The 27267-nt window shown below is 39.0% G+C and overlaps 2 long non-coding RNA genes across 2 annotated transcripts in view; one reads left to right on the forward strand and one right to left on the reverse strand.

Moving 5' to 3' along the window:
* The window catches only part of LOC310908585, a 230063-nt gene that overhangs the window by 109761 nt on the left and 93035 nt on the right, over positions 1-27267 (forward strand). The window lies entirely within an intron of this gene.
* The window catches only part of LOC310908587, a 94740-nt gene that overhangs the window by 50022 nt on the left and 17451 nt on the right, over positions 1-27267 (reverse strand). Inside the window, exon 2 of the long non-coding RNA XR_014589881.1 lies at positions 11923-11993. This is a non-coding gene — a long non-coding RNA (uncharacterized lncRNA). The remainder of the gene's footprint in view (positions 1-11922; positions 11994-27267) is intronic.

The following is a 27267-nucleotide window of genomic DNA, read 5'->3' on the forward strand; positions in this document are numbered from 1 at the left end:
AAGGAGGAAAAAGAATTTATTTCCCGTGGTTAAAACACAACTGCTTTTCAGCTGGGCTATTAAAAATATTCTGTTTCCAGACACATATTAATTATGTTAGAATTAATCTGAGGCAAATAAAATCTTCAAAACAGTACTTCTAGATCTATAATAGAATAACATAAAGAATTTAGTTTCATTTCTCCTTAAAATAATCCATTAATTTCATACAGTCAGTATAAAAATTTGCAGTCAAAATGTATTTCCTTCATAAAGTCAATGATCCCATATGAACCACAGACAGGGACACATTTATAAATCCTTCAAGACGTCTTTTTACAACACTTTTACTTTTTGTTCATGGGTGACAGTACCCATTTCGCTTAATTTTAAGCACTGTTTCTTCCATACAGGCTTGTGAGTTGCTAGGCAAAAGATCCTTCTGGTTCTGAAGGAGAGTCAACAGAAAAGCAGATATTCCTCACAGCTTCCCCCCTGCCAAGAATCATTAAACACACAGAACTTGTGTCTCCAGACAGTGAGACAGGAAAGGGACAGAAAGCACAGTGCTGGCCATAGTCAGTGTCATAGAACCAGTAACAGTACAACAAAATCCCAATGACTGTCCATACAACCAGCATGGTACAAACCCAATTCTGTCCACAGCTGGTTTAAGAGCAATAGTTAGATTTGCAATTTTTCCACCTCAACTCATGTAAAAACGGTGGCTTACAAGAGAGTCAGAAATACTGCCCATTTAAAACATGCAATGCAAAATACAGCATGCTCCTTCCATAAGTTTCCCTGAATCTTGACACCACTGCTTGCTCTAGGGATCACTCTTGAACAAGCTGAAGGGGGGCTGTGCCAGGAGCAGAGCTGTTAGTGCAGACACCAGAAAGTCAGCACCACAGGCTGCCTCAGCCAGGAGCAAAAGAGATTGAGACAGGAATGATCCTCTCCTTTCTGGCCCCTTTTATAGTGCTGTTGAGACACTTCATGGTCTTGTCCTTCTGGGATAATTGCAAAGTAAGGAATGATTATCATTGCTGTTCTACAAATAAAAGAGTGGCTATGGGGCTATATTTTAAAGGTACTTAGGTGCCTAAGGATGCAGATAGGCACCTACTGGTATTTTAGCTCTTAACCTAATTAGCAGATTTAGTTGCAAATTCTAGCCTTGGGCATCAGTGTTTGAAAGCTGTGCTATCTATTGAATCACCAGGAATATCATTACAGCTGTCCTGAGTTTCATATTTAGTGCTTACATGTAAATTCAGTTAAATGGGAGAAGAGAAGAATATTCCAAAACTGAGGGGAACAGACTTAAAGTGAACAGGTATGAACAATTTGCACTAAAACACATAACAGGCATTGGAGTTATGCCAAGACAGGATATTAAATACTGTAATTCAGATAGTTTAGTTGCCTGGCCTTATATCTCTTAACCACTTACTACTTCTGTTACATGATAGTTTGTCATTTCATTCTGAACTTCTAGTTCATAATGCTCCAGCTTAGGACAAGCAAATATCTACATTAATTTCACTCTCAGTTAAGTATTTGTTATTTAATCATTTTATATTGTGCCTTTATGTGAAGTTAAAAATAAATGGTTAACTGCATTAGGCTGCACACCACAAATAGTATGTTTATATAGCCACAAAATTTTCTGTTAACAAATTGGGTGCTGTGTAGAATTAAATGGGTTAGAAACATTTCCCAGTGCTAGTACTGCATGGAGAGGTTGTCAACATGGGTAGGAATTCTCAAATAGGAACCTTAAATGAACCTAGAAACATTAAGATTTCAAACTTCCAAAATCAAAATGAAATATAAGGCTAACACTTATTCTTTTATTTTTACAGAAAAGTGCATATTCACAAATTGTATCAGATCTATATTTATGTCGCTTAAAAAAAAAATCGATAGCAAGTGCTTCCCAGTTTGGTTTGAGAATGCTCAGTGTAACCAAACAAGGGTCCCTTGGACTGTCATAGTTGAGCCTCCTTTGTGACAGAAGTATGAACTAACTTATCCTGTTACACCAGGTGCCATGACATGAAATCCACTGGCCTCAGTGCACAGCTCTCCTTGGCACCATTTTCTCTTCTGCTGGGACAGCTAAGAGCACAAGTCCCTGCACTTCAAATTCTGATCCTGTGGTGCCCAAGGAGGGACCATGATGGATTTCATTCATCACAGACCACCTGTTGAAATGCACAAGAAAATGAAATGTTGCCTTTTAGTACTGAGAAAAAGCTAACACTGACCTTAATATTGAATGTAAGGATTTAACAATGACTATTACTAATGTATGAGGATTTTTCAGTTCAGCTTAAATTTAGATTAACCAATTGCTGGTCAATCAATTTCAACAGCCATTTAAATTAGGCAGGTGTCTGTCTTCTTTTGAACTTCAGTCACAATCTAATAAATTGACATAATGCTGGTAAGAAAGAAGAGTAATACTCTCACAGAGGACAGCCATTGCAAGTTTCTGTTGTCAGACTACAGTACTTGGGCTTTATTTGATGTGCATATTTGAATAAGCAAACGACATCATAGAGAGATATTAAGACTTAGCTTTTTCTTTCTGTGCCTTTTAAGTCTTATAGATATTCAGCTTTTCAAAACAGTTCTGTTATGCAAAAGTTTAGCTCCATGGCTATTCCACCTAAGCCCTGGTAAAAGGGATTCCCCTCTAAGATATAATGCTACTGTTATCCTGGGGAACTTATCATTACTTCTCATGACAAGACCTCTTTTCTCCAGAAGTTTGCAGCCTGGTAACACTGAAACAATGCCTCTGATTTATCCAGCTCTTCCCTCTACTGCTTACTACTTGTTCAGCCTAACAAACAGATATTTCTACCCTCTGCAGGGCCATCTGGGCCAATTCTTGGACTGGACCTTAGGACATGTAAAAGAATTAGCCTAATTCCCACGACCTTTTAGGTGACCTCAGAGCCTGATGCTTTTACCTGGAGTTACCTACATCCATTCTTAGAGTTCTCATCAGACACAACTCCTATCATGATCTCCTTCAAGCCACATCTCATCAACCCAACACCCGTCTCTTCAATATCACAGTACAGGTAAGACATCCAGTCCTCTTATTTACTGAACCATTCACACTACCAGAGGAAAATACCAAGTGTAAGAGAAATCTCTCACAGTACTAGAGAAAATACCAAGGCAAATGCCCCCAGTGACACTGGGCCTGCCTCTGGCTGTGAGAAGAGGGTTTACTGCTGCATGTAGGCATTGCTCAAGAACTCTCTCTGCTGTTTACATGTACACATACACATAATCTCCTTTTTCTTAGGGAAACAACTGCCAGGCCTTCTTGGCTCAAAACTGCTGCCTGCACCCAGCACTGCCATGTGACACAAATCTGCTGGCATACCACCTCCACCTGAGCTCAGAGCAAGACAAAAAGCAACTCCATGTGTGGTGTGAGCCACCCTTATATGCATTTATCTGAGGATATTTTGTTTCTGGCAGGTATGAAAGCCAGCTGTGCTTGTTACCTGCTTGGCAGGTCTCTTTTACCATCACCTGCAAATCAGCAGGGCTCAGCTGAGTTGGCACCTCTATTTTTTGAACAGACAACAAAGACTCCTGACCAAAGTCAGTCTGTAGAAACAGTGCTCCTGCCTTTGACTGGAGTCACTCCAGAAGGAGCAGGATATTCTTTGTAAGATAAGTGAAGTGACAGAGAGAAGTCTTCCTGCCTCTCAGACAGCAGAACACTCAAATACAGAGCATCTTGATTTACTGCTAGATTGGTTTTGACAGTGCTGACACAGCAATTTTGGGTTTTTTTAAAATTCTCTTGAACAGGAGCAACCAGAATGTGGCAGAGAATCATGTGTAAAGAATAAAACTTACATTTTTAAAAAACAAAACACAGGCCAGACCAAGTCTATGCAATGTCTCATAGAACCACCTGATTTTTTCTTTCTGCTTCAGAATTTACAACATCATGGACTGTGAAGCAGACATCACAACAACAAAGTTTGATGTTAAATGACTTCTCCAATTCCCCTTGTCTCTCCTTGTACTGAGAAGGCTGTGTCTGTCTGTCACACAGCACTTTTCCCTCCCACAGGATTTCCAGAGACCAGCCTGTAACACAAGCTTTAAAGCAGGAGAGCAGTGGCCAGGCAGCGGGTGCCCAGATGTGCTCACAACACTCCAGTGAAACAGTTCAGCCTCCACAGAGCAGAGGGAGGGAGGATTTTCATGGATTGCTGGATTTGGAGAACTTCCTCCTGTATTTGCTTTTTGTCTTTACATTTCTCTGTGCAACCACCTAAAGATATTTCATGATTGGCCAAAGCAGAGACCTCACACAGAGTCTCAGGCAGGTGTTGAATGGCCAGAGACTTTGGAATATTGCACATTAGGAGCAGGACTTGGAGGATAATCTTTCTGCTTATGGAGTTTTTGAGAATAGCAAAGATGTCTTTCACTCAGTAAGCTTTTAATTTCTGATAGGAATCAAAATCCCCTCCATTTGTTGACAGGAGTTACCAACGTACTATGAACTATAAAAACCACCTTTGCTCCTAAAATCAGCTGATGATGATAGAGGTGTCTGCTTCATTTGTTCACAATACACTGTCCATTGCTGAATATTACATTTTTCTGGGGGCTGCAGCTGGTAGTGATAAAAAGACCTCTTTGCTTTGCACCCAAGCACTGCGGTTTGGGTCAGATGGATACTCTGGGGAAAGGTGCAATCTCTTCTTTTCTGAGTACACAGATGTTCAATGGATGAAAGGCTGAAACAGGAGGGAGAATGACAAACACAGCATGCAGACAGGCCACAGCATAAAAAGAAACAGGAATATCCAGGCCCCAGATATGGGAGAAAGTCTGGCTTTTTTCTGAGGACCCTACGTAGTCATGTCAAAATCATAACAAACCCAGAAAGCCATTGGAAGTTGCTGAATGGAGAACAATCTGAGCCAGGATACTTGTCTTTCACTGCCACTCTAAATGAAGTGGAGATGTGTTTCCAAACTTTTTTCTTTTTATCCAGTCTCAACCAGGAGACCTCAGCAGTTTCATGGCTTTGTATGAAAACAACTTAGGGTTTTAGATTATCTCCAAATGATACTGAATTTGGGATGCAGTTTGCATCACTGTGAGCACATTTTAAAAGAGAGATGCAGGAAAATGCACTTCACAGCTCTGGCTGGCACAAGATTTCCTTGACAACTCCTTAAAGAAAAATGACAGCCAGTGCCTGGGTCTCAGTGTCAGAGACATTTCTGAGACAGCAATTGATCATTCTTGATCTTAGACTAAGCAAAATGTTAATTTAAGATAATTACAGCTAAACATGAGAACAAGTGTAATTCTGCCAGCCTAGATTGTCCCACGTAGAGGGCAGCAGGGTGGGATGGGAAAAATATTTAGTCATAGCACTGTGATCTGAGCATTGACAGCAAAGATGGGAAATGAAACACCAAAATGAGATCTGGCATCCTAATGCCACAATTCCAGAAACAGATAAGAAGCTTCAAGGTTGTGAACAAGCTCCATGATGTTCACATTTCCCATTCTGGCTCTCCAGTGGTGAACTGAGCATAAACCAAGTGAATAACCCTGTGAGAGTGACTCTCAGATGTGGCAGCTGGTGACAGACAGCACTGGGGGAGTACAGACAGGATATTGCTACCAGAGGCAGACAGGATGGCAGGCATGGCAGGCATCATCCTGAACTTCTTTTTCTTTGGGGTGTGTGGCAGATGTGGAGCTGTTCAGTAGTTATTTAAGAATACCATGCACTAATTTAGTCATCAGAATGTGTCTTTTCTACAGCTGTGGTGGTTTCATTCAGTCACAGTCTGTCTGGTCAAGTAGGCAGGAAGGAAAAGCTTGGCAAAGTAAGTGACACTTCTTCAAGAGCTAAAAGTCAGTGCAAAAACCAAAAATTAGTTCTGGTTTCTTTTCCAGCAACCTATAAAGCCAGCTCTGGCCGAGACAGACAGCACACAAATACTTCAGGATGTTAAGAATGAAGATGAGCCCCAAGAAAAAGAGCCTCATGCTCTTAAAACTATGCTTTATTTACTAATTGGAAAAAGTAATTTTTTAAAAATATTATTTAATAAAACTCTGTAATACATAATTCGCTCCTTCCCCTGCTGCTGTACCAGATCCTTTATGTCAAACATGCCTTCTTCAAATACAGTACACCATAAAGTGCAGATTCCCCAAAAGAAGAACTGAGTAACTAACAGCAGCCAGAAAGATCAGATAGCAGATCTGATGAAGAGAATTGAAATTCTGCTTTGAGGTATAAAATAGTCACACCTTCTCCACTGAGACTAAGACTCATGCAATTGGCTTCCAGCCCGCAATTCCCTGCAATTAAAAGTAGATAACCTGTGACTGCAACGTCATACACCCTTAGCATTCCCTAAAACCACATGTGTGAAACATGGATGGTTAGGAATAGGAGAGAGCCTTCAGCTTCTGTTGTGGTGGCACCAACCTGGGCTCAGCAGTCAGATGAATCCTGCTGAAAAAGCCCTGATCTTTGGTGCAGATTGGAAATGTCATCCGTTCCCATCACCTTTCCAGAGTTCACCTTTCTCTCAGTTGGTGAGAGTGTTAATATAAAATAAAAACTCATCAGAGCACGAAATAGCAGAGTTATGAGGGCTAATGCATGCAGTGAGTTTTTGTCATTGAACACAGCACCCTTACAGGTATTCATTCACTCTGAGGTACCAGCAACATCATTTTGTCTTTTGAAAATTCCCACTGTGTTTTATTTCTTTGCTCACTGGGAACTTTATCCTAATGGATTCACAGGAGTCACACAGTCCACAGGATCTAGGTGCAGTTTCTTCTCTTAGAGAGATTACAACAAAAATGGAAGCAGTCAGTCCTCTCCTATGATAAGCACTCTTTGACAAGGACTCTTCTTCTCAGACCTCATGACCCTGTAAAGCTGTTATAAAACCCTACTGAACTCCTTACTTTCCAAGGCTGATCAAAATGCAGCTCTTAGAAGCTTCTTACTAAAGCCCCAGATAAGAAACTTACTTTAACCAAACTCTCAAAAATGCTAATAGAAGTCATTCAGTTACTGCAGAACAAAGTTTAAAAGCAGGCAAAAATGGACATAAACTATCATTACCTGGCTACAATATGAGATTTCCTCTGCAGTGAGGCACTGCTAGGAAGGTGCACCACGTCTGGAGGTAAATCACACACACAGTTATATCAAAGATTATAGCCAAATACAGATGGCAAAAAATGCAATTAGCTGGAACTCTCTAAGCAACAGGGACAATGCTTTCAGAATAGCACAAAATAAATGACTTAAAAACAAGAACCCTTGGCTAAAAAATGTGGTCATTCAAAAAACTACACTGAAGAGTAAAGGAACCAATGCTGGTGTCACTTATTTCCTTTATGCTTAGGTTGAGGGAGGCCCTTTAGGAAGTTTTGACATTATAAGGCAAGAGAGGAATAATGAACATATCCTTTGTTTTTCCATCTACTGTTTTAATGCAGGTATATTCTTAATGAAAAAATATTCATCCTACTATACATGACTTCACTCTGAGTCTGCCATTTAGTTCACATTAAGTTTATAAATGTATGCTACAGCAGATGCTAATGGATCTTCCGCCATTAGATTCTTATTTTAAATCAACTCCTGCTTTTCTGGGAGTTAGTCTGGTATAAGGCTTACTTTCTGATATGCTTCAGATATGCAGGACAACAGCTGGGAAGATGTTAACACATGTTGCTCTTTTTACTGCTTAAGTATCACAGGAGTTTATGGAATACATATTCTGAGAGAGGACTCACAGATCTCTATCATTTAACTAGGAGAATTATTTTCTCGTATTCACTCAGGTCTCTATCAGGATACAGTAGTTTGGTGATTGCTGAATTCTTTTCCATGTGTTTCCCTAGCCTATCAAGGTGCCAGTCCATGGTAACTTTTTCACAAGTGAGACAGTAAGATGTCAAAATATGAAGTCTGCAGCCCCTGAGTGAACAAAGAACAGAAAGGAGGCCTTTGTCACATTCCTTCTCCTCCAACAAAGAAGTTGCAGCTTTTGCTTTTTGCTGACTCCCTCCACCAGCCCAAGACTTGCCACCAATGGCCATGGGTGAGCACACAGCTGTGGGATGCAGCTGATTGACAACAATGAATGGCATGGAGTTTATCTGAAATGGAAAAAAAAAATAGGGAGCTAATTTTGATAAGAGAATGAGTTTAAAGGTCTCAGGAGCAGGAAAAGAATGTAAACAAAGCTACAGGAATGAGACAAGGAAATTATTATGAATGTTCTGAAAAACAGAATATAAAGTGCCTCAGGAAGGGGAAGGTTATGCGAGAGTGAAGATGGGGAGAAGCAAGAGAATGCACTGGCAAAAGACTTCTGAAAAAGGACAGTAAAGGAAACATGGTGTAAGTTTACAGCTCTCCTTCGTAGATGAACATTCTATTCCCTCTCTATTTACATTTTAATATTTTACCACTGGTTGCAAAAGAATTCTTGAAGTTCTTCGAGGCTGCCACTATGACATAGAGTAGATAGGAGAGAGAATCTCTCAGCAAGTGACAGGATCAACATCACAGCTTATGATCATATTCTATCAGCAGCTTGAAAAAGCCTTTACCATGTCTTTCTTTCGACTTGATAAAAACCAAACAAATGAAAACCAGCCCCTGCCCTAGAAAGGCAGAACCTACAAACAGCAGCAGCAGCAGCCCATTAAATTGTATGTGGCTGAGAAAATGACCAGAGACTGGGAAAAACCAGGTCATCTTCAATTTATCAGTTCATTGGTCTCTAGATGTCAAACAGTCCTGATAAGCCAACCAGCCTTGCAATCCATTACCTACATCTCTTCAAATTTCTTGTGGTGAAATGTGTAATTAATAGTGTCTGGCTGTCATGTTGTTTGTCCTGCAGTCACAAGAACTAATCCATTTCTGTGTTCTAGTTAAGCTGGCCTGGGAATGTCTGTATATGTTGATCATCTAATGGTAAGCAACTGAGTTAGTGACATTTGGAGGCACACAAAAGACTCTTGTAACTCAAAAAATCTGATCCTGTAAATACTTTAAAACAGCTGACCTTAATGCAAGCAATTTTGCCAGTCCAAATGAAAACAGTAAGAGAAAGCTAGCTGGAAATTCTAATCATTCTGTCAAACTTCCCACAATTCTTGATGTTACTGTATGTCCTGGGTTGTAGTGTAGGATGTACACAAAGTATTTATTCTATCACCATCTTCACGGACTGTTAAACCAGGTGGGGCAGTGTCTTCCCAGGCCCCTCCTTTGGGCTCTTCTGCCAATGGCCCATCAATGCCTTGCCCATGAGTCACAGGTAACTCCCTCCAGGAGTTATCTCTGTTTAATGGGCCATCAAGGACCCACTTCACTTCACATCCCATTGTGAAATGCTCCACCCAGGGGGAGGAGTCAACCATTCTCACTTGGATATAATCTGGGATTTGGGACAGTACAAGCAGCCTTTACCCACTGGATTCCCAGAGGACCAGAGCTATCAGACCTTGCTACAGGATCACTGCTTCAGGAAGACCACATTACCTGGAGTGCTTCCACCACCCTGCTCAGGTTGTATTCTGACTCTGTCAGTGGTCTTTTGTATTATTGCATTTATTTTATTTTATTTTACTTTTTCCCTTTCTTCTAATTAAGTTGTATTTCTGACTTGGAGCCTCTCACTCATTTTGCTTTCAAACCACAACACTGTAACTCTTCCAGAAATACACCATGAAAATCAGGCAAGGGCAAACAGGTGTGTGGTGTATTCTAAACCCTTGTCAATATCCTGGTTACTGAGCTGGAATCCCAAACAGCCCAAACCTTGTGACCTCAGGGCTCACAGTGCTCCCTGAGTTACTCAATTCAATAGGAACCATTATTACCAACTTCATATCCATATGCATCAAGACAACACTCATCCTGCTTTTGGAAACAGCTTTGGTCTTCTCTTGGGGTAAGAGCAGCATGGTATCCTTGACAATGGAGACAGTCTATGACCACCTGACCACTTCCAGAACGCCTTCCTACCAGTCAGTGACTGCCAGTGCAAATGCCACACCACCCTATGGATGTAACTCCAAAATCAGTCATGGATGGCAGTACAGTTTGGAATACAAAAGGGATGTTCAAGGCTGCAGACATGCCACTGAGCTGGATATACACCCAATATGAATTCCATCACCACGGAAACCAGGCACTCCTGAAGCATGAAACATGTCCAAACGTTACTTGATCTTATAAGCATACGCATGTGGATTTCAAGTACAAGCAAATCCTTCATTGTCCATTGCTGCTATCCTTTCAGCTAGGGAAAACAACTAAGGCTAAACCAGGAAAAATATGAGAATACAGAGGAAAAAAATAGGAGAGAATATTGTTTTGGATTATATGATGCAAGTACAAGCAATTTTACTGAGATTTACACCTTATTAAAACAACCAGGTGAAAGCATAACTGAGAGCTTGAACCTAAAAACTATCAAAGTAGGATTCATTATGTGGATCAGCCAAAATCTGGGCACATAAATTCTCCTTTTTATTTAGGCACCTATTCCAAGCCAGTCATTGCACCTCTTTCTGCAGTCAGCCTTTCCAAAGGCAACCTCATTATCCCTATGGAGAGCACCTACTTCAGGATGGCCCAGGGAGGCACCAAACTCTCAGAGAGCTAAAACAGGAACCTGAAGGTTGCTATTGCTATGGCTCCCCTGATTTCCCTCATGACTGCAAGGACAGGAAAAACCTACAGCCAGTCCAAGCCATCTGGGGTAGCCAGATTCCAAAATCTGACTTGCTGATCATTAGAACCAGCCTTTCTCAAAAATCTTATATTAAAAAAGACAGAAAAAATATTTTTATTAATATTTCTCTTTATGGAGCTCTAGGACTATGAAGCACTGACAATTTTTTATTATTTTTTTTTACAAAATGAAAGTAAAGTTTTTTTTTTACAAAATGAAAGTAAAGTTTAATTTATTTATTTATTTTTTTTCTGGTTTAACATTAAAAATATTTTATCTTCTTCGTCTGGTTTAAAAAGGAAGAACAAAAAGGTGCATGAGAGTCTGAAAAACAACCTCTGCATGAATTCTAGGATGATAATCAAATTTTTTGGTTTGTTGTTCAGACACTTAATTTTAAAAAGGGATATTCATGGAGAAAAATCAACTGTGAGAGGGACATGACTATAAAAATTCTGAGAAAAATGTAGTTTGTGAAAAAGATGTTTTATGTCTTCTTTACAATGGAAATGAACCACAAGAAGACAGAAATTTTATATTACATTAGTTTTTTAATACGTTGCATGTGAAATAGTTCTGTTAAATGAGGCATTAAAAAAAAGAAAAAAAGAGATAATACTTCACTGCCACTCCATCAAAAGCTGATGCATAATCAGAGAAAAGGCACAAGACATGAATTTCATGGCAAAAGAAGAAAATAATGCAATGAAAAAGTCTGTAGGCATGTGTGTGAATGTTAGCCAATTCCTCCAGCTAGCTCAAATTTGTAACTGCTTGGATTTCCAGAGCCCTTTTTCTCTACAAATAAAACAAGCATTTGAGGTACATTTCTCTTCTTTTTATTTCCTGTATCCATTGAATTAAACTTTAATAGATTACTTTAAAAAAAATTAGATTCTCATCAAGCTAAGTAATTAATTCTTCTCAAAGCCAAATTATAACATTATGGCAAGAACATGCTGCACATAAGCAGGTCCACACATCAGTCCCAGGTTAGGGACAAGCTCTGGGTGACACTGCTCCAGGACTGCCACCTCCAGCAAGGGCTGGACACACCTTTCTGGCAGAAATGGTGGTGTCATACTGCCCCTGCTCTAAGGGGATGAGAGGCTGTGAGAGGTGTGTGGGACATGGAACGTACCTGCCATCCCAGTGAAATCCAGGCACAGCTTCCCGGCATTCCCATGGCACTGACCAGTCCCAATTCAGGGCCTAAGGAACACAAGCAAACAGCAGAAACTGCCATCAGCATCCACACTGGCAATGTTTGAACACAGAGAGGCCTTTTCCCTGCCACCCTACAATTACCTGCCCCTAAGGACTCTTTGTCACAGGCTGTTCTGTGGCAGGAAGGCAAGAGTGTGCAGACCTCACCCAGGCTTGTCCAAGGCACCAGTGAAATTTGGGAACAGGAATGAAACCTTCCAGTGACTGAAGCATCCTGCCGAACACCATCTATCACCCTGGCACTGCATGTTGCCATGTATTTTTGTATAATACTCTGTAGCCCTGGTTTCGTGCCTGAGATGTTTTGGTTTTCTGAATTTTTTTCCCAGGAAATTTTCTGTAAACAAGAGACATGTTTTTGCAACTGTAATTTTGTTTTCATTCTTTTCCTTAGGAGGGACTTCTTCTTGATGTCCCTCTGGTCTGACCAATGTGATTGAAAAAGTTTGTCTTTGTTTCACCAATCAAATTAGTCTGTGTAAAACAGTATAAAAAAGAAACACATCCCAAAAACAAAGGAGTCATTTTCAGCCTTCTGAAGTCAGAGTCTGTGTCATTGTAGTGTACAACAACGTAAATATTCGATAAAGAATTTCTAGCCAATACACTCATGTGTCATGGAAGAGAAAGTAACCCCACAAAAATAAGACAAGCAAAATATGCTTACAAAGCAAAAATAAATTTGGGGTTCTGTAACTATGACATTCAAAGTTTATGAATATTTAAACTAAAAATAGCTTCTTGCTATGCATTATCAAGTGAGATTAAATATTTAATGAGCATTTGTTGAACAAAATCATAAGCCTCTCTAAAGATTTAAGCAAATTTTACAAAGTTTAAGATATTTTAAAATGGAGATATGTTGAAAGTAGTTATTTAAAAAGAAAAGCAGTCCTAAATATAAAAACTGAGAACTTGAAACAGCCTGGTATGTATTATAATATATATCATAATTTAATCCTGACCTAGGAGATGAAAAGCTATTGTCACAAAATTTATCTGTGGTGACAAACCTCCAGAATCAAAGTCAGAGTTGTTCTCATACAATGGAGTAGAACGAGGGGCAATGTCTGGGGCCTGGACAACCTGCTCATGACAGCCACAGAACCAATTTGCTATAAACACCTTCCTTCCTCTACTGCTGAACATCCTGGTCACTGTTTAATCTGGGCCTCAAACTCCTGGAAATTTAAACAATATGCAACCAATATTTAAATAATTTTAAATAAAAATAATGGAAGACTACTCAACTTGAATTTATGGAGTGAACTCTTAAGATTACTGTATTTGCTCAGAGATTTATTTTACTGAATTCAAGCTCTAAACCAAAGTGTTTTGGTTATAGAAGACACATGTGAATTGGCAAAAAGCACTTAGATCTCACCTGTGAAAAGTACCATGAGCCCAAATGAAGATCTTACTTTATCTTCCAAGGGACAATGAACTTGTAGTCAATTTAGAGGTGAAAAATATATACTGAAGGGATATTTTTATATTTGGTAAAGCTGTGTATCTTGTAAAATTAAATACCTAAATCCAATTCTTAAATATTGATCTTATATAAGAAGAACTTAACAGTTAATACTAAAATGATACTACATCTGAATGAAACCCTCTGTAAATATTTGTACTATTATAAGTCATAAAAAATACATGCCCCATATTAACTTTGTACAAACTAGTGAGGTATTTGCAGGATAATGAGTTCCTTTCAGTGTAAACCACTAAAATGCAGCAGACTAATTCCTCTTTTTTGGATGCTACACCATACAGAACAGGAGTTGTGGAATACATTTTCACCCTCTTGGAAGTCTAAGATTCTCTCATTGTCACTTGTAGTCATTGTCCAACACAAAGTTAATTAAAAAGCACTAGCTTACATTTCATTTCTTTTTAATTAAAGAAAATAAATGCTATTTCCTAGGCAGGCCAGCACAAAAGAAAATCCCAAAGTTAATAGCTATTATAGTGTAACCTATCAAGTAAAGACACTTTTTAATGGCAAACACCCCCTTCCGATATCCATGTGATAGAAACAAAGACATCTATATATCATGAATAAACCATGAGAATGCTGATGGAACTAGAATGGCTCCAGGGTATCACCAGAAATCCATTCTAGGTTGCTCATGCTACACAAGCTGTATAAATATCAGTGAAAACCTTGAATGAGTTGACAGCTCATATTCAGATGCAACATCTCATGTTTCAGTTTATATATATGCCTCTTGTCCTGTTTGGGTACCACTGAAGAGAATTTGGTCCCATCCTCTTGACACTCACTTTTCAGATACTTTTATGCATTCATAAGATCCCGTCTCACTTGTCTCTTCTCCAGGATAAAAAAGCCCAGCTCATTTCTCATTTCTCTTATTTGTGGTTTTACAAAAAAAATAAAGTGTAAATAAATGGTTGAAACTAATTATAGGAAAAAGCCTGACCTGTGTAAAGGGCTGGTGAAAGATATTCAGTACTACATAAAACCCTTCTGCTAGAATACTCAAAAATCTCCTGAGGGTCTGTGAGAGAAGTGCCTACAGACTGCAAACCATTTGGAAGGAAAACCCTAGACATTTGTTAAGATTAACTGCACAAAGGCTCCTAAAGAAAGGGAAGGAAGTCCTCTTCATGCATTTTGAGTTTCCACTTCCACAATAAAGACACACTACATTGTAAAAAAGCACTATTGGTTCACCTTGTTGCCATGAATACTGCACTGGGTAGCTCTGATTATACCAGATAAAGGAAAAGTTAAATTCTACTTGTTTTCACCTGATCTAAAGAGAAGTCTTCCTCTGGCACTCAAAACAATCCATCACTATACTTCCACAAAAATGAGCTTCAAGAGTCCTCTGTAAAACCTGTCACCATTTCCCCACATTATGTTTTCAGCACGAAAAACACAAACTAAAGGAAGTTGCTTCAAACATGATACAGGGAAAAGTGAAAGGGCAATAGAAAAGGAGAGAATCAATATTATCCAAAACATAGTAGAGCAAGATAGTATCTAGGTTAATAAAAGGCAATTTCTGTGGCCTGTTTAATTACTGAGCTTGAGGCACTGGTATTAGTTTATTATACAGTTAAATCAATTCAGCAACACAAAATGGATACTTGTTTAAAACACAGAAACCTGGTTGGTCCTGCCTTTGCTTCACAGTATCTAACCATGAATGACTCCACATGAAGGGAACATTTCCTGAGCTACCCCCATACTTCCCAAAAGCAGCCACCAAACACCCAGGGTGGCTGGGCACTCATTCCCTGTTATGGGAATACCCTGCTAAGTGCCCAGTCAGACCATGACCTGAGTACCTGTTTCACCTTTCTCATGTGACATATGACAGAATACAGATATTCCTACACAACAACTTTAAAAAAATCCCAAAAGCCCCCAACTCCAAGCCTCTCTAATCTCTGCCTTCAAAATTGTGAGCCTTCAACAGGATTCACGTTCATAGTGCTAAAACAAAAAAGGACAAACTCAGCTTTGGCATTTTCTTTCATGAGGCTTAGAAGAGCTCAATCTAAATGAAAATTGGTTTTATTTGCAATGGCCATGGAAAGTTTTGCTCTAAAAACTTGCACCTTTGTGCATGTAGGGGCCTTGTCTCTTTGCCTCAGTAAAAAAATTGCCCAGAATTCAGATTGCTATAGAGAAATATGGCCTCTGTAATTTGCGATCAAGGTCAAGGAGAAAAGGGTAAGTGCTTAAGTGATGGATATATAATTTACATCACCCTGGAGCAATGTTAACATGAATTTTCAACCTGTTTAATGTTTATTCAAATGCTGAAGTTGTGAAAAAATAAGGTTATTGCCTGAGATGATTTGACAAAAATTTCTGTCTTCAAATATGTATACTGCCTTTTTCTAACCATTTACAGCAACATTTAGAAGAATTGGATTTCAAAAAACCAAAATGAAAGTCAAATGGCATCACCTTCCCTTTCAAAATATGAACAATGTCAAGATGCTCCAGGTCAAAAATGACAAAAATGTCTAACCATAAATAGTAACTTTATTTCCTCACAATTTGGGGGTATGTTTTTTGTGCAATTAGTTAACTGTTGTTAACATTTATTGAATTAAGCTGAAACATCTCAATTCCAATACACAATCTGCAAAGTTCAGTCTCTGGACCACATCTGTTACCAAAATGCCTCTAAAAGAAAGCAGATTTGTTTAGGTTAGCCAGGAATGTGTTCCCAGTGGATTTCAGTTACAAGGATGCATAGGTAGTGAAATGATAAATATCTGTGATGAGAAATTTTGACCCAAATGTACTTTATGTACTTTAAATTGCTGTATTTATCATTCCTACTTAACACCTCCTTAAAGCCACTTGGCACAGTTCTGAGATCAAAGTGACCTTTTGCTAAAGAGCAAAATTGATGCATAGTTCATTAACCAAACCAGAAAACACTAGTCTTGCTGATAGGAGAAATGCAAGAAAACCAAATTAACCTTCTTTCTTTTCTTTGTTTCCCTTCACACCTCTAATAAGAAAGCACACAGAAATGGGCCTATGCTAAGCTTATCACAAGTGCAGGAAAAGAAGAGGAAGTTACTGAATGTGCTCACAGCTTTGACCTGAGAAAATAAGTCAGCCTGTTATTCTGAAGGTATTAATTTACCCTAAGAAATATAACACATTCTCCACACACCAAAGATGACATTACCTTCCTCAGAAAAAGATGTCTTGTCAAGCTCACCAAGAAATCTACTTTAACTCATGTGCCTGAGAGCTTCTCAGAGCTTCTCTGCAGAGCTGCTTTCAAGCATATGCTGGTGCATACTTCCCCTCCCAGAGAGACTAGAAGTTCTTCCCTGCCATTTCCCCAGCATGTCCAGTCCCTCTGAGTGGTGGCACAAGCTCCTGGCACATCAGCCATGCCTCACAGCTTTTTATCATTTACAAACTTGATGAGGGTGTGCCCTGTCCCACCATCCAGATCATTAACAAAGATGTTAATTGGTGCTGGCCACAGTACAGATTCCTGAGGCACCGCACTAGTGACTTGTCTCCAGCTGGATTTCTGCCACTCACCACAACTGCCTGGGCCCTGCCATTCCCCATCCCCCTCAGTGTCCATTTATCCAACCCTCACTTCCTTGGCTGGTTTATTACAGGTAGCGTTGACAGCCTTGCTGAAGCCAAATGAAGCAGAATACACTGCTCTCCTCCACCAAACTAGTCACCTCATTATAGAAAGTCATCAGTCTTCTTAAGCATGATTTCCTCTTCATAAAAGCAGGATAAAAACTTCTAACAATATTCCTGTCCTTCACACTTCTGGAAGTAATTTCTAGGATTAGCTGTTCCAGTAACTCACCTCCTGAGGTGGGGCTAACCAGCCCACAGGTCCCCTTCTTGAAGACATTTGCTTTATCACAGTCTTCAGAAACCTATGCTGAATAAAGGAACCTCTCAGAGAAAATCCAGATTGGCCTTGCAATTACACCACCCAGCTCCCACAGAACCCATGGATGTGATCCCTTGGGCCCCATGGACTTAGAGATGTCTATTTTGTTCAAGGGCTCCCTAACCTGATTGTCCTTCACCAAGAGGGAGTCTCTGATGCTTCATACTTCTCTTTGGGTCTCAGGGACCCGGGTGTCCTGAAAACTTGTCTTTTTATTAGAGGTTCTTAACATACTGACCAAATCCAAAGGACTTCCACATCAAATCCTCTTCCCAGCTCCTCCCTACAAAAGACTGCATGTGAACAGCAATATTTTCTCCTGGTACTTCTCTACATGTAGTTATTTTAAGTTAGGAACTTCTCCTGCAGTTCATGACAATAAGATGATGTATAGTAAAAGAAAAATCAACAGAAAATTTACAAGAGAGCAATTCCATTGACTGAACTATTCAAAAAAAAAAAAAAAAAAAAAAAAACTAAACAAAACTCATTCCAGCTTAAAACACAAGGCAGAGAAACATGTTTCTCTAGAAAACTTACATTGATTTTACATAAGCCTTAAAGTAGCCAACTATAATTACTTCTAACAGTCATGAAAATAAATACTATCCTTTCACATCAGAGGCTTTTGACTATTCTGCAGGATTCCTTAATGTGGAATGAAGGCACAAACACATACAAAGTAATTTAAAGACTAAAAATTAAAACATATGAAAAATACCATTGTGGTGAGTTTCATGTGCAGTCCACCAGAAAAAGCACTCTGCCAAACTGGCACAACAAAATCTGTGCCCTTGAGATCAATCAAGTTCATTAACTTAAACATAACAGTAAGTCAAGCCTGTACATAGCTTTATTTCCTTGCTCCACTTTTCCCCTCCAATGTGCTGAAGTTGCACTGTATTTCATTGGTAGAGTTGCTGTGAAAGGGGTTCTGAAATGGAACTGCATTTCTCAAAAATGTAATTGCAAACCTGTGTGAGAGATGACCTGGGTTTGAGATTTTATGTGGCACCTTTGGCCTCACACCCAGGACAAAAAGGAGAAAATGAATACATTAGTACAGACATGGAAATACACAGAAACAGAGTGAAAGGCTGAGACTCCATTGATACTGAAAATCAGTGCTCTTCCCCAGGTAAGATTCTGACAGAGCCTCTGCAGGATGATGCCAACACACCTAAAAACCTTTGAGAAACCAGAGATTCTGCCATGACAGACTTTGATTGAGGACAAACTTTGAAATGAGGAATCTTTGTTGTATATGCAGGAAGACTGCACCAAATTATATACATGCATCTGAAGTACCAGAAGTGTTCTTTCACACACGGAAAAATATTGTCTGTTGAGGACAAAAGAAAGTACAGATCCAAAATCTGTGTGCCAGACATGCTGGAAAACTGCATAAATATACGGAGAGAGGATGGGGGGAAAAAAAAAAAATCAAACTCAACCCAAAACAAAAAACCCCAAACCCACACAGTGACCAGCTGTAACAAGCCAACAAATACCTCAATGAGAAGCAACAGCTGGAAATAGTCAATTCCAGGACCTACTGCAGACAGAAGCAGAGATCCCAAAAATGTAACAAGCCTAGATAGAAGTGACAAGAAAATATGTTCTACAAAAATCAGCATATGGAATGGGACTGTTTTTCAGTGTGCAGAGAACCAAACTACTAAATAATTGTTATTCTTCTTTTTCCATAAGTCTTAAAGTTGTTCTAACCATGTCTTACCCTTCCTTCCCCAGAATCCAACATTGTGATGATGCAGTTAAGGAAATAAAAGTTTCTTCTATGTTTTTTTGCTACAAGTCTCTATACTCAAATTTTGTGACATGTGTTTGCATCTTATCTAAGAAGTTCAGAATAATGTCATTAATCAATGTAATATCTACAGAAAAAAAACCCTTTTCCCATCATAAAATAACTTATCTCACACATTTGCTTTCATTTATTATTAACTACCAGGACAAAGAATCAGATATCAGTGTTTGCTTGTTTTCTTTATTTTTCATCTCATGTTTTTATGAGTCTTAAAGACTACTAAGAAATACCCACCCAGCTATAAGGGGATGGTCTAAACAAAGCCAAATTAAAAACCTAGTTACAGCAGCAATTCCTCATGACAATTTGCACAGATCTCCACTATTACCCTGGACTTCTCTTGTATCACAACTCACCTGTAACATATGCACATCTGGTTTTTGCACATCCCTCTTTGGGGAGGAACTTAAAGTTTACTGACATAATGGAAAGATGGTACTGAAGGAAGGCAGAGAGATGTGGGCAGAACAGAATCCCCAAGCAGAGGGCAGAAACACTGGAGAAGGAGCACAGGGAATGGCAGATCCTGCTGGTGGCCTTAAGTGGGAAAGCCCAAAGCAGAAAAGAACTCAGCTAACCTCCAATTAGCTGTAAAGATGCACTTTTGCTCTGCTGGGTCTATGTGTGGCTGGGAAGACTTGTTAACTCCCTGCAGAATGTTTGGACATGTTAATCACTTTGGGAACAAAATAATAATCCTGGCTTTCCTATGCAGTGGTAAAATACAGCATCAATAGGCTTTTCAACTACTATTTACATGGTATGACTCATTAAGTGCTGTTTCAGTGCCATTCTTCCATACACATAAAGGGGGGAATCGTGACTCCATTCCAAATTGAAAGAGTGACAGCTATTTAAAGGAGGGAGGCCACATACAGACACCAATTTAGTGATGCTGAACCTGCCCCCTCTAGACCTGAATCTGACCCAAAATACCGAACTGGAAGAGAACAAATACTCTCTGTAAAAATATCTCTACTAAAAACAGTGAATGCATTAAAGTCAAAGTAAGAATCACTAGTTCTGATAATAACATTGTTAGCTTCACACTTACAATGTTTTTTAATTGAGGCTTAGAAATCATCACAAAATAAATACACCATACATTTTCTTCCTCTATATACATAAACCCTAATATCCAGTACATCTTTGATTTCATCTTTAGCCACAGTCAATGGAAAGATTCAACAGAGTAAAATGACTTGATTGTGGTTTAACCTCAAACCTCTGGCAAAACCTGGACTGCTGAACTCTCACTTATCTCCCTTCTCCAAAAGCTCAGTTATGGTTCCCCCAAGCCTTGCTAAGACACTGTGAGTTACCAGAAGACACTTAAGCTCATGCCAGCTAACCAAAGAAAGTGCAGCACTGCTGTATTTATTAGGTGTACCAGTGCAGCTACAAGAGGAAGAATTCAGTGTCATCATTCAACTTGTGCTCAGTGTGACCAACAGCTCCAGCTCACCAGAGCTCTGACACTCAGCCCATCCAGAGCAAACAGGGGTGGTTCCTGCAGCCCCAGTGACTGGGGCAAACAACTTAAAAGTCCACCTGCAGGCTCTGCAGAAGGCTCCTGTCATAGACAGCCCTGAGTTGGGATGACATCAACCACAAACATGAAACCTTCTCTCTCTGCAGCATGAAAACAGATGTACTAGCTATCAAAATGGGAGAAATCTGCACAGTCTGAAGCAAATTTCACATAATTTAATAATATAACAGAGAATCTTAATTTTCCGATGCATTTAAAGCAGAGAAAATAATCACTGTTATACATGTAGTTTGATGGCAATTAGCTCAAACATGCTTTAAAAACCTCATGGTTATTCAGTTAAAAAAACAAAAAACAAAAAACAAGGCAAATGAGATGCACAGAGTGTACAGCATACAGAGAGCTTTGCTTGGAATGCCCACATATCCATTGTAGAGAGGACACCTGTCAGTGTAATCTGACATCCGATTAGACAAACATTTTAATTTACCTTATAAGAATTCCTTCCACCATAGAATTTGAGCTTCTGTTTTGTGATACAGCTCTAATTCCAAAGAGCATAATGGGACATTTCACTGCCTGAAGAGAGACAGCCATTCTGACATCCCTCTCCTCTCCAGGAGGTTTTCACAGAGACTCATGTTCTCAGTGAGCCAGAAGTCATCACATGAGATCTGAAAGCCATTAAAACTTTGCTAATTTTCCTACCCATCTACTTCCATTAACTCCCCTTATTGCTTCAATCATAGTAAATTCAGGATGTGATACACAATTTACCAACTCTTTCAATGAATCTTAGCAAGTCCACTTCTTAAAAAAAAAAAAAAAAAAAAAAAAAAAGGCAGGGGGACAGAAGAGCAAATTTTTCTTCTTTTGGTTTCCACACAAACTCAGACATGGATGGATACAAAGCCCTATGCTTTATACCTGACTTTATAACTTACTGCAGCAGTAAGTGATTATAGGCATTCACTTTGCCTGTTATTTCTGTAATTTTCAAACAAAATCTGCTTTTGCCTACAAGCACAGAGCCTGCCTTTACATACAAGTCTCTTAAATAAGAGATGGATGATTCAGAGGATTCTGTTAACAATTTCTCTCTGAAATGAGCCTTAAAGACTGCTAAGAAATACCTGCTAAGAGTCTCTCAGAAATGAGTCTCTCTTTGTACTTCTAGAAGAAGAAAAGAAATTTGCTTTCAAGAAATTCAAAGGGAAAGGTGGCAAACTGAGTAGATCCCTAGCAAAGAGGTATTATGATTCTGTACTATTACAGTGGGGAAAAATAGCTTCATTTATGCAGTAGACTGAGAACTACAGAGAAGAATTACAGTCTGATAGTGAGAGAAAACAACAGGCTTGATATAGTTGCTGTGACTCTTCCAAGGAGGAAAGTCAGCACAAGGAACAAGAAATTACATGGAAAGGCAAAAGAGGAAACACAGGCACCTGGAGCACAACCAAAGAAAAGAGACAGAGGCATCTCAACATGTACACAGAGGAAAAAGAAATGGTAAAGGATGCAGAAAAGGTATCCAGGAAATTACATCTGGTGAGCAGAGATCCTGTGCCAAATTTTCATTCAGGATGACAGATAAGCCTGAATGCTGCTTGCTGCCTCATATGCACGATTTAAAGTTTTATTATTATTATTATTAATTTATTTAATTTTTTTAGGGAAACTGAGACAATTCTCACCCATTTTTTTAATTTCAGAGTAACATTAAATGATCAACTGACTTTGCTTTTGTCAGTGTACAACATTCCACAATTAAAATAAATGCATCTTGAAAGGACAGCTTTTCAATATCATTAAATAACAGGGGATGGGGGAAGGCAGAACTTACATTGACACGACTGCACTTGAGTAACATGTGAAGCACATAAACCATTTGGCTGCAACTACAGAAAGCAATTTAGCCACTGGAATTCCATGCTGATTTTCTGCTTTCTTGGAGAAGAGGGGCATGAAAACCTGCTACTGACATAGCAAACACAAAAGAGCATCTGTCAAAACACTGCTTTCTGATCTTAAACTGGCAGGGTTGCAGAGAACAACTCTGCTTTTAACTAAAAATGACAAAAAAATAAATCAATGCTTTCCTCAGTTCTCAGCAGCAAATGTTAGTATTTCTAACTTAGCAATTTCTGGGTACAAAGTGGAGCAAAGACAATCAAATTGATGATCTAGTCATAGTACAGCTTCTTTGGGCCAGTACCAGCAGTTTTGAATGTCCATGTGAATATGCATCCTCTCCTTGTCTCAGCTGAAAATGAGACACAAGTCACACACAACCACCTTACCAAGCACAGGGCAGGACCAAGGGATGTAGGAGATAGTAAATGAGGCAATATCAATCATTTAGTTTGAAGGCAATGCACAGAAATGTTTGTGTTGGAAATACTAAACATTCATGACCGATAGTAATGTAAATCAAACTGCTATTGCGTGCTTTGGCCAATTCTGCAAAATTAAAAATTAATGTCTAATTTTTTTTTTTTTTTAAATTACAAAATATGCGATGATTTCCAGCAGATTCCAGCACTGTTACTGCATAAAACAAACCACACAACTCATAGACTGCACCTGGTTTTAAACTCCAGTACAGCTCACACTCTGAAACAAACACAACCAAGCTGAAAAAGCTGGCCCCCAAAACCCATACTGCATAGACTGAGCTTTTCCTGTCTTGTATGACTATTGCACATCAGGAGTTAGTACCTATCATTACTTAGGGAAATTAAATAAAATATACAACCCCACAAAGCCATTTCATAGTAGCTATTGTGTCATTTTACTACTAAGAAACCTTAGAGTGTAAATATTTAAAATGTGCCACTGAGATTAGAAGGTTCCAAGCTATTTGGAGAGTGTAGGCAGAGAGAAGGGACTCTGCTCCTCACAACTGCCTTGGCTCAGAAAGGTCAATTAGACACTTGCTAGTAGGAAAGGTATCCTGTAAATAGAGTCATGGTTTGGTAAGAGACCACAGTTAGGCTTGTAGGTTCTGGAAAGCAAAATATTTAAAGTATATGTTGGCAATTTTGGTTTGTCTATCTAAAATTACTAAAAATCTTGTTTGCTAAATAGAAAAACTGATAGCTCCTTTCCTTTGGGTTTCTGGGATTTAAGTTTTATTTCCTGATGGTCTTGATTAAGCTTTTATATTGTTCAGGATGATTGGTCACCTCCAATACATCATATTCTCTTTTTTTTTTTTTTTTTTATTTCATGTCAAATTTCAATTAAGAAATAAAGCAATTTAACACAAGAGAAAAGACTTTTTAGTGATCTCAAGCTCTTCAGACAAAAACTTTTGCACAAAACACAGGCCAACCCAAATACAAGTGAAATTACTCCTTCAGTTAATCCATGTTTTCATCATCAGAGCACTGATTTTATAGACATACTCAGAAAACTAATATAAATGGTCATAAACATCAAAGAAAATTCTTGGGTTTTACTTAGGCAAATGCCAGCTGATTCTTCATGTCATGGTCACCTAGCTGTAATTAGAAATACCTGTGGCAAAAGCCACACCAAATCCCCACTGGCCGAGTTCTCTCTGTAGGGGAATCCACATAATAATATATTATGTATAATCTGCCTATGTGGTGATACGTGTCTGTTTGTAACAAGCAATAGAAAAAGGATTAAGTAGGATTTGTGATAAGGATTTATGTGTATTTTGTTCTAGTTTAGCACTTTTTAGACACTGTGACATCATTGTTCCTTCCAAACCTCTTGATGTAGTTAACCTGATTTATAAGAGTATCACATTCCCACTTGGGCATAAGAGAAACGGAATACTGAACATCACCCCTAACACCCTTCCCAAAGGCACCATCCAGTGTTTCACTGAAGATCTTAAACTCTAATAACACGAAATCCCAGCCATTAAAAACCTTCACACATGAACATATCCACTTACTGTTTCAACAAAAAGCTTCTAACTCAGAGCTGCAGCTCTCCTGAATTAACTGATTCTTTGTTTTACTCTGTCCTCACCTAGGCAATAAGAGATGTTAGAACTGAATATAAGGAACATCATTATTAACAGATTGCATTAATTACCTTATTAATGACATTATTAATTCTGAAAAACTTTACAATGGGCCCAAATGTTCTTTGTGTCAATGGCAGCCAACACATACATATTGCTGCCAGAGTATGAACCTAAAATGAAATTCCTTCTATGTAAATTAACAAAATTTCCTTCCCTCAATTTGTTCCTCAGTGGAACAGCTAACATGGCAAACCTGCTGTCTAACCACAATAAAAATTCCAGTGAATCCCTGCATGACTGTTCCAGTAGGTATGTAGCAGAAGAACTGTATCAGCCAAGCTTTGAATTAAATCTGATATGCAAGACATTATAGGAAAAAAAAAATTCCGTTTGTACAAAGCATCCAGCATTGAAAGAATAGGAAACACAATTTGTCTACTCTTAGCTAAAATGCAGAAAAAAATATGCTTACTAAACTCACTGCCTGAATTCTCCATGTCCCCACATGGTTTCACCACTGCTGCATTCCCTTTGCAGCCAAGAGATGAAAGCAGGAATAGCTGAGTACTCAGATGGCTGCAACAGTTCTGGAATTCCAGCCACTCGATCAGATCTGAGCAAAGCCCCATGATCTTATGCAACACTTGTTTCTTGGATTGCATCACACATTTACTTCATGTAAGATTCAGATTATTTTAAGTACAGAATTAATCTTTTCAGATGTAAGTCCGAGCTGGCAGTACAAACGAGCAGGGTGTTTTGGCTGCTGCTCCACTGGGTGGTTTAAGGAATAAACCTCTTCCATAAAAAGCAGGGAGACACTTGTACTGGTGACACCAATAAGAAATATGATCTCTCTGATAAAAGATGTAAGACATAGCTGAAGCCATAAATCATTAGCTGTTTTGAAGGCCAAACTCAGAAACTTGCTTTGCTTTCTCTCAGCTTGCCATCAAACATCCATCCTCAGCAGGGACAAAACAGCTCTTCCAACAGGTACTTCTAAATGACCTTTTTCCACAGTGATTTAGGGCAGTCCCTAGATCCTGTAAGATTTTCTCCTCCATCTTTGGATTACTAATTTTTTTTTAATTCTCTCCAGACTCAACCCCCCACAACAGCACTGCAATGACACAATCTCTGTCTCTGCAAAACAGGGCTTAATCACCTCAGCAGAGGCAAGAGCAGGACAATACAAACCCTCCTAGGGGAGGGCTGTACTGCCTCTGATGAAGATAAGGCAGTTCTTTCCTTTATTCAGGCACTTCCTTTTTGCAAACTTCTTTTAAAAAACTTGCTGAGTGTGGACAATCCTCCGACAATTTCATTTCATCAGGGATGAACCAAGCTACTTCTTCACCCATACGACATTCCACAAATCCTTCCAACAATCCCTGTGCCTCCCACTACCACCCATTGTTTGTCTGCAGTTCTGGTGCCTCGGGGCTGCACAGGGGCTATAGAGGCGGCCTTGTGTAAAACTACAGTATCAATTAAAATACTACAGTATCTAACTCTGTCAAACCCAGCAATAGTTCAGATGTTATTAGCCAGGTCATGAAAGACAGATAGGGAACAATTGAGTAATTCTCATCTCCTTAGGAAGTCCACTTGAAGTGAAAGTTTGGGATACTATTAAAGTCTTTCTCTGCAAAATCTGTCTGAAGTTTAACACAACAGCACAGCAATCCTTAGTTTTAAAGTCTGAGAGAGAACTACTACAAGGCTTCTGTGGTGCATGGAAGGTGAAACATGTTAAAACTCTGGTTTTATGCATTTATAAAAGCAGTCAGGAATCATTGGCTAAAAGCTTCTAAATATAAAAGACAAGTTCTGGACAATGGAATGGCTAAAATGAATGTTACAGGTGAAAACTTTGCTAGACCAACCCTAATGTGGAAAAGTATGCATTTTAGGTAAAATCATAAATAGTAACCTGCATGAATGAAATTCAGAATTACTAATTAAAAAAAAAAAAAAAAAAGAAAAAAAGAATCTGAGTTACTTGTGCCATTTTCTTTGTTTCCCGTTGTGTTCCTTGGTTGACTTGCAGTCCCAGATAGGGTCTGATCCAGTAAATGTTTCCAGATGTAAGGCTTGCATTTAATACTCCACCTAGAAGTAAATCTTATTCCCACTAGTTACTGTTTGTATAACCCTTCAGAGTTCAGCCCTAAAGTAAAAAAGGGGAGGAAGTAAAAAAGTAAGTCCATATCCATTGGAAAGTTAACAACTTCCTAATTCCCTGTCGAAGAGAAGAGAACACAGATCTAGCCCATCAATCAAGATCTGAAAATCATCCATTTTAGTAAGATAAAATTCCCACTGACTTCCATGGAACACGGGACCTCTCCAGGCTTTGCCAACCTGACTCGGAACCACCCAGGAAGGAGAGTGTGGAGTAGACAGTGACAATCTCCTGACCCTTCCCACTGCTCTGCGAAACAGCACAGCTTCCCCAGGGCATCACCTACCACTGGGGACACTTTAATGGGACAGGAGCAAGC

The sequence above is a fragment of the Zosterops lateralis genome (genome assembly GCF_965231275.1).
Source record: "Zosterops lateralis genome assembly, chromosome: 4".
NCBI lineage: Eukaryota > Metazoa > Chordata > Aves > Passeriformes > Zosteropidae > Zosterops > Zosterops lateralis.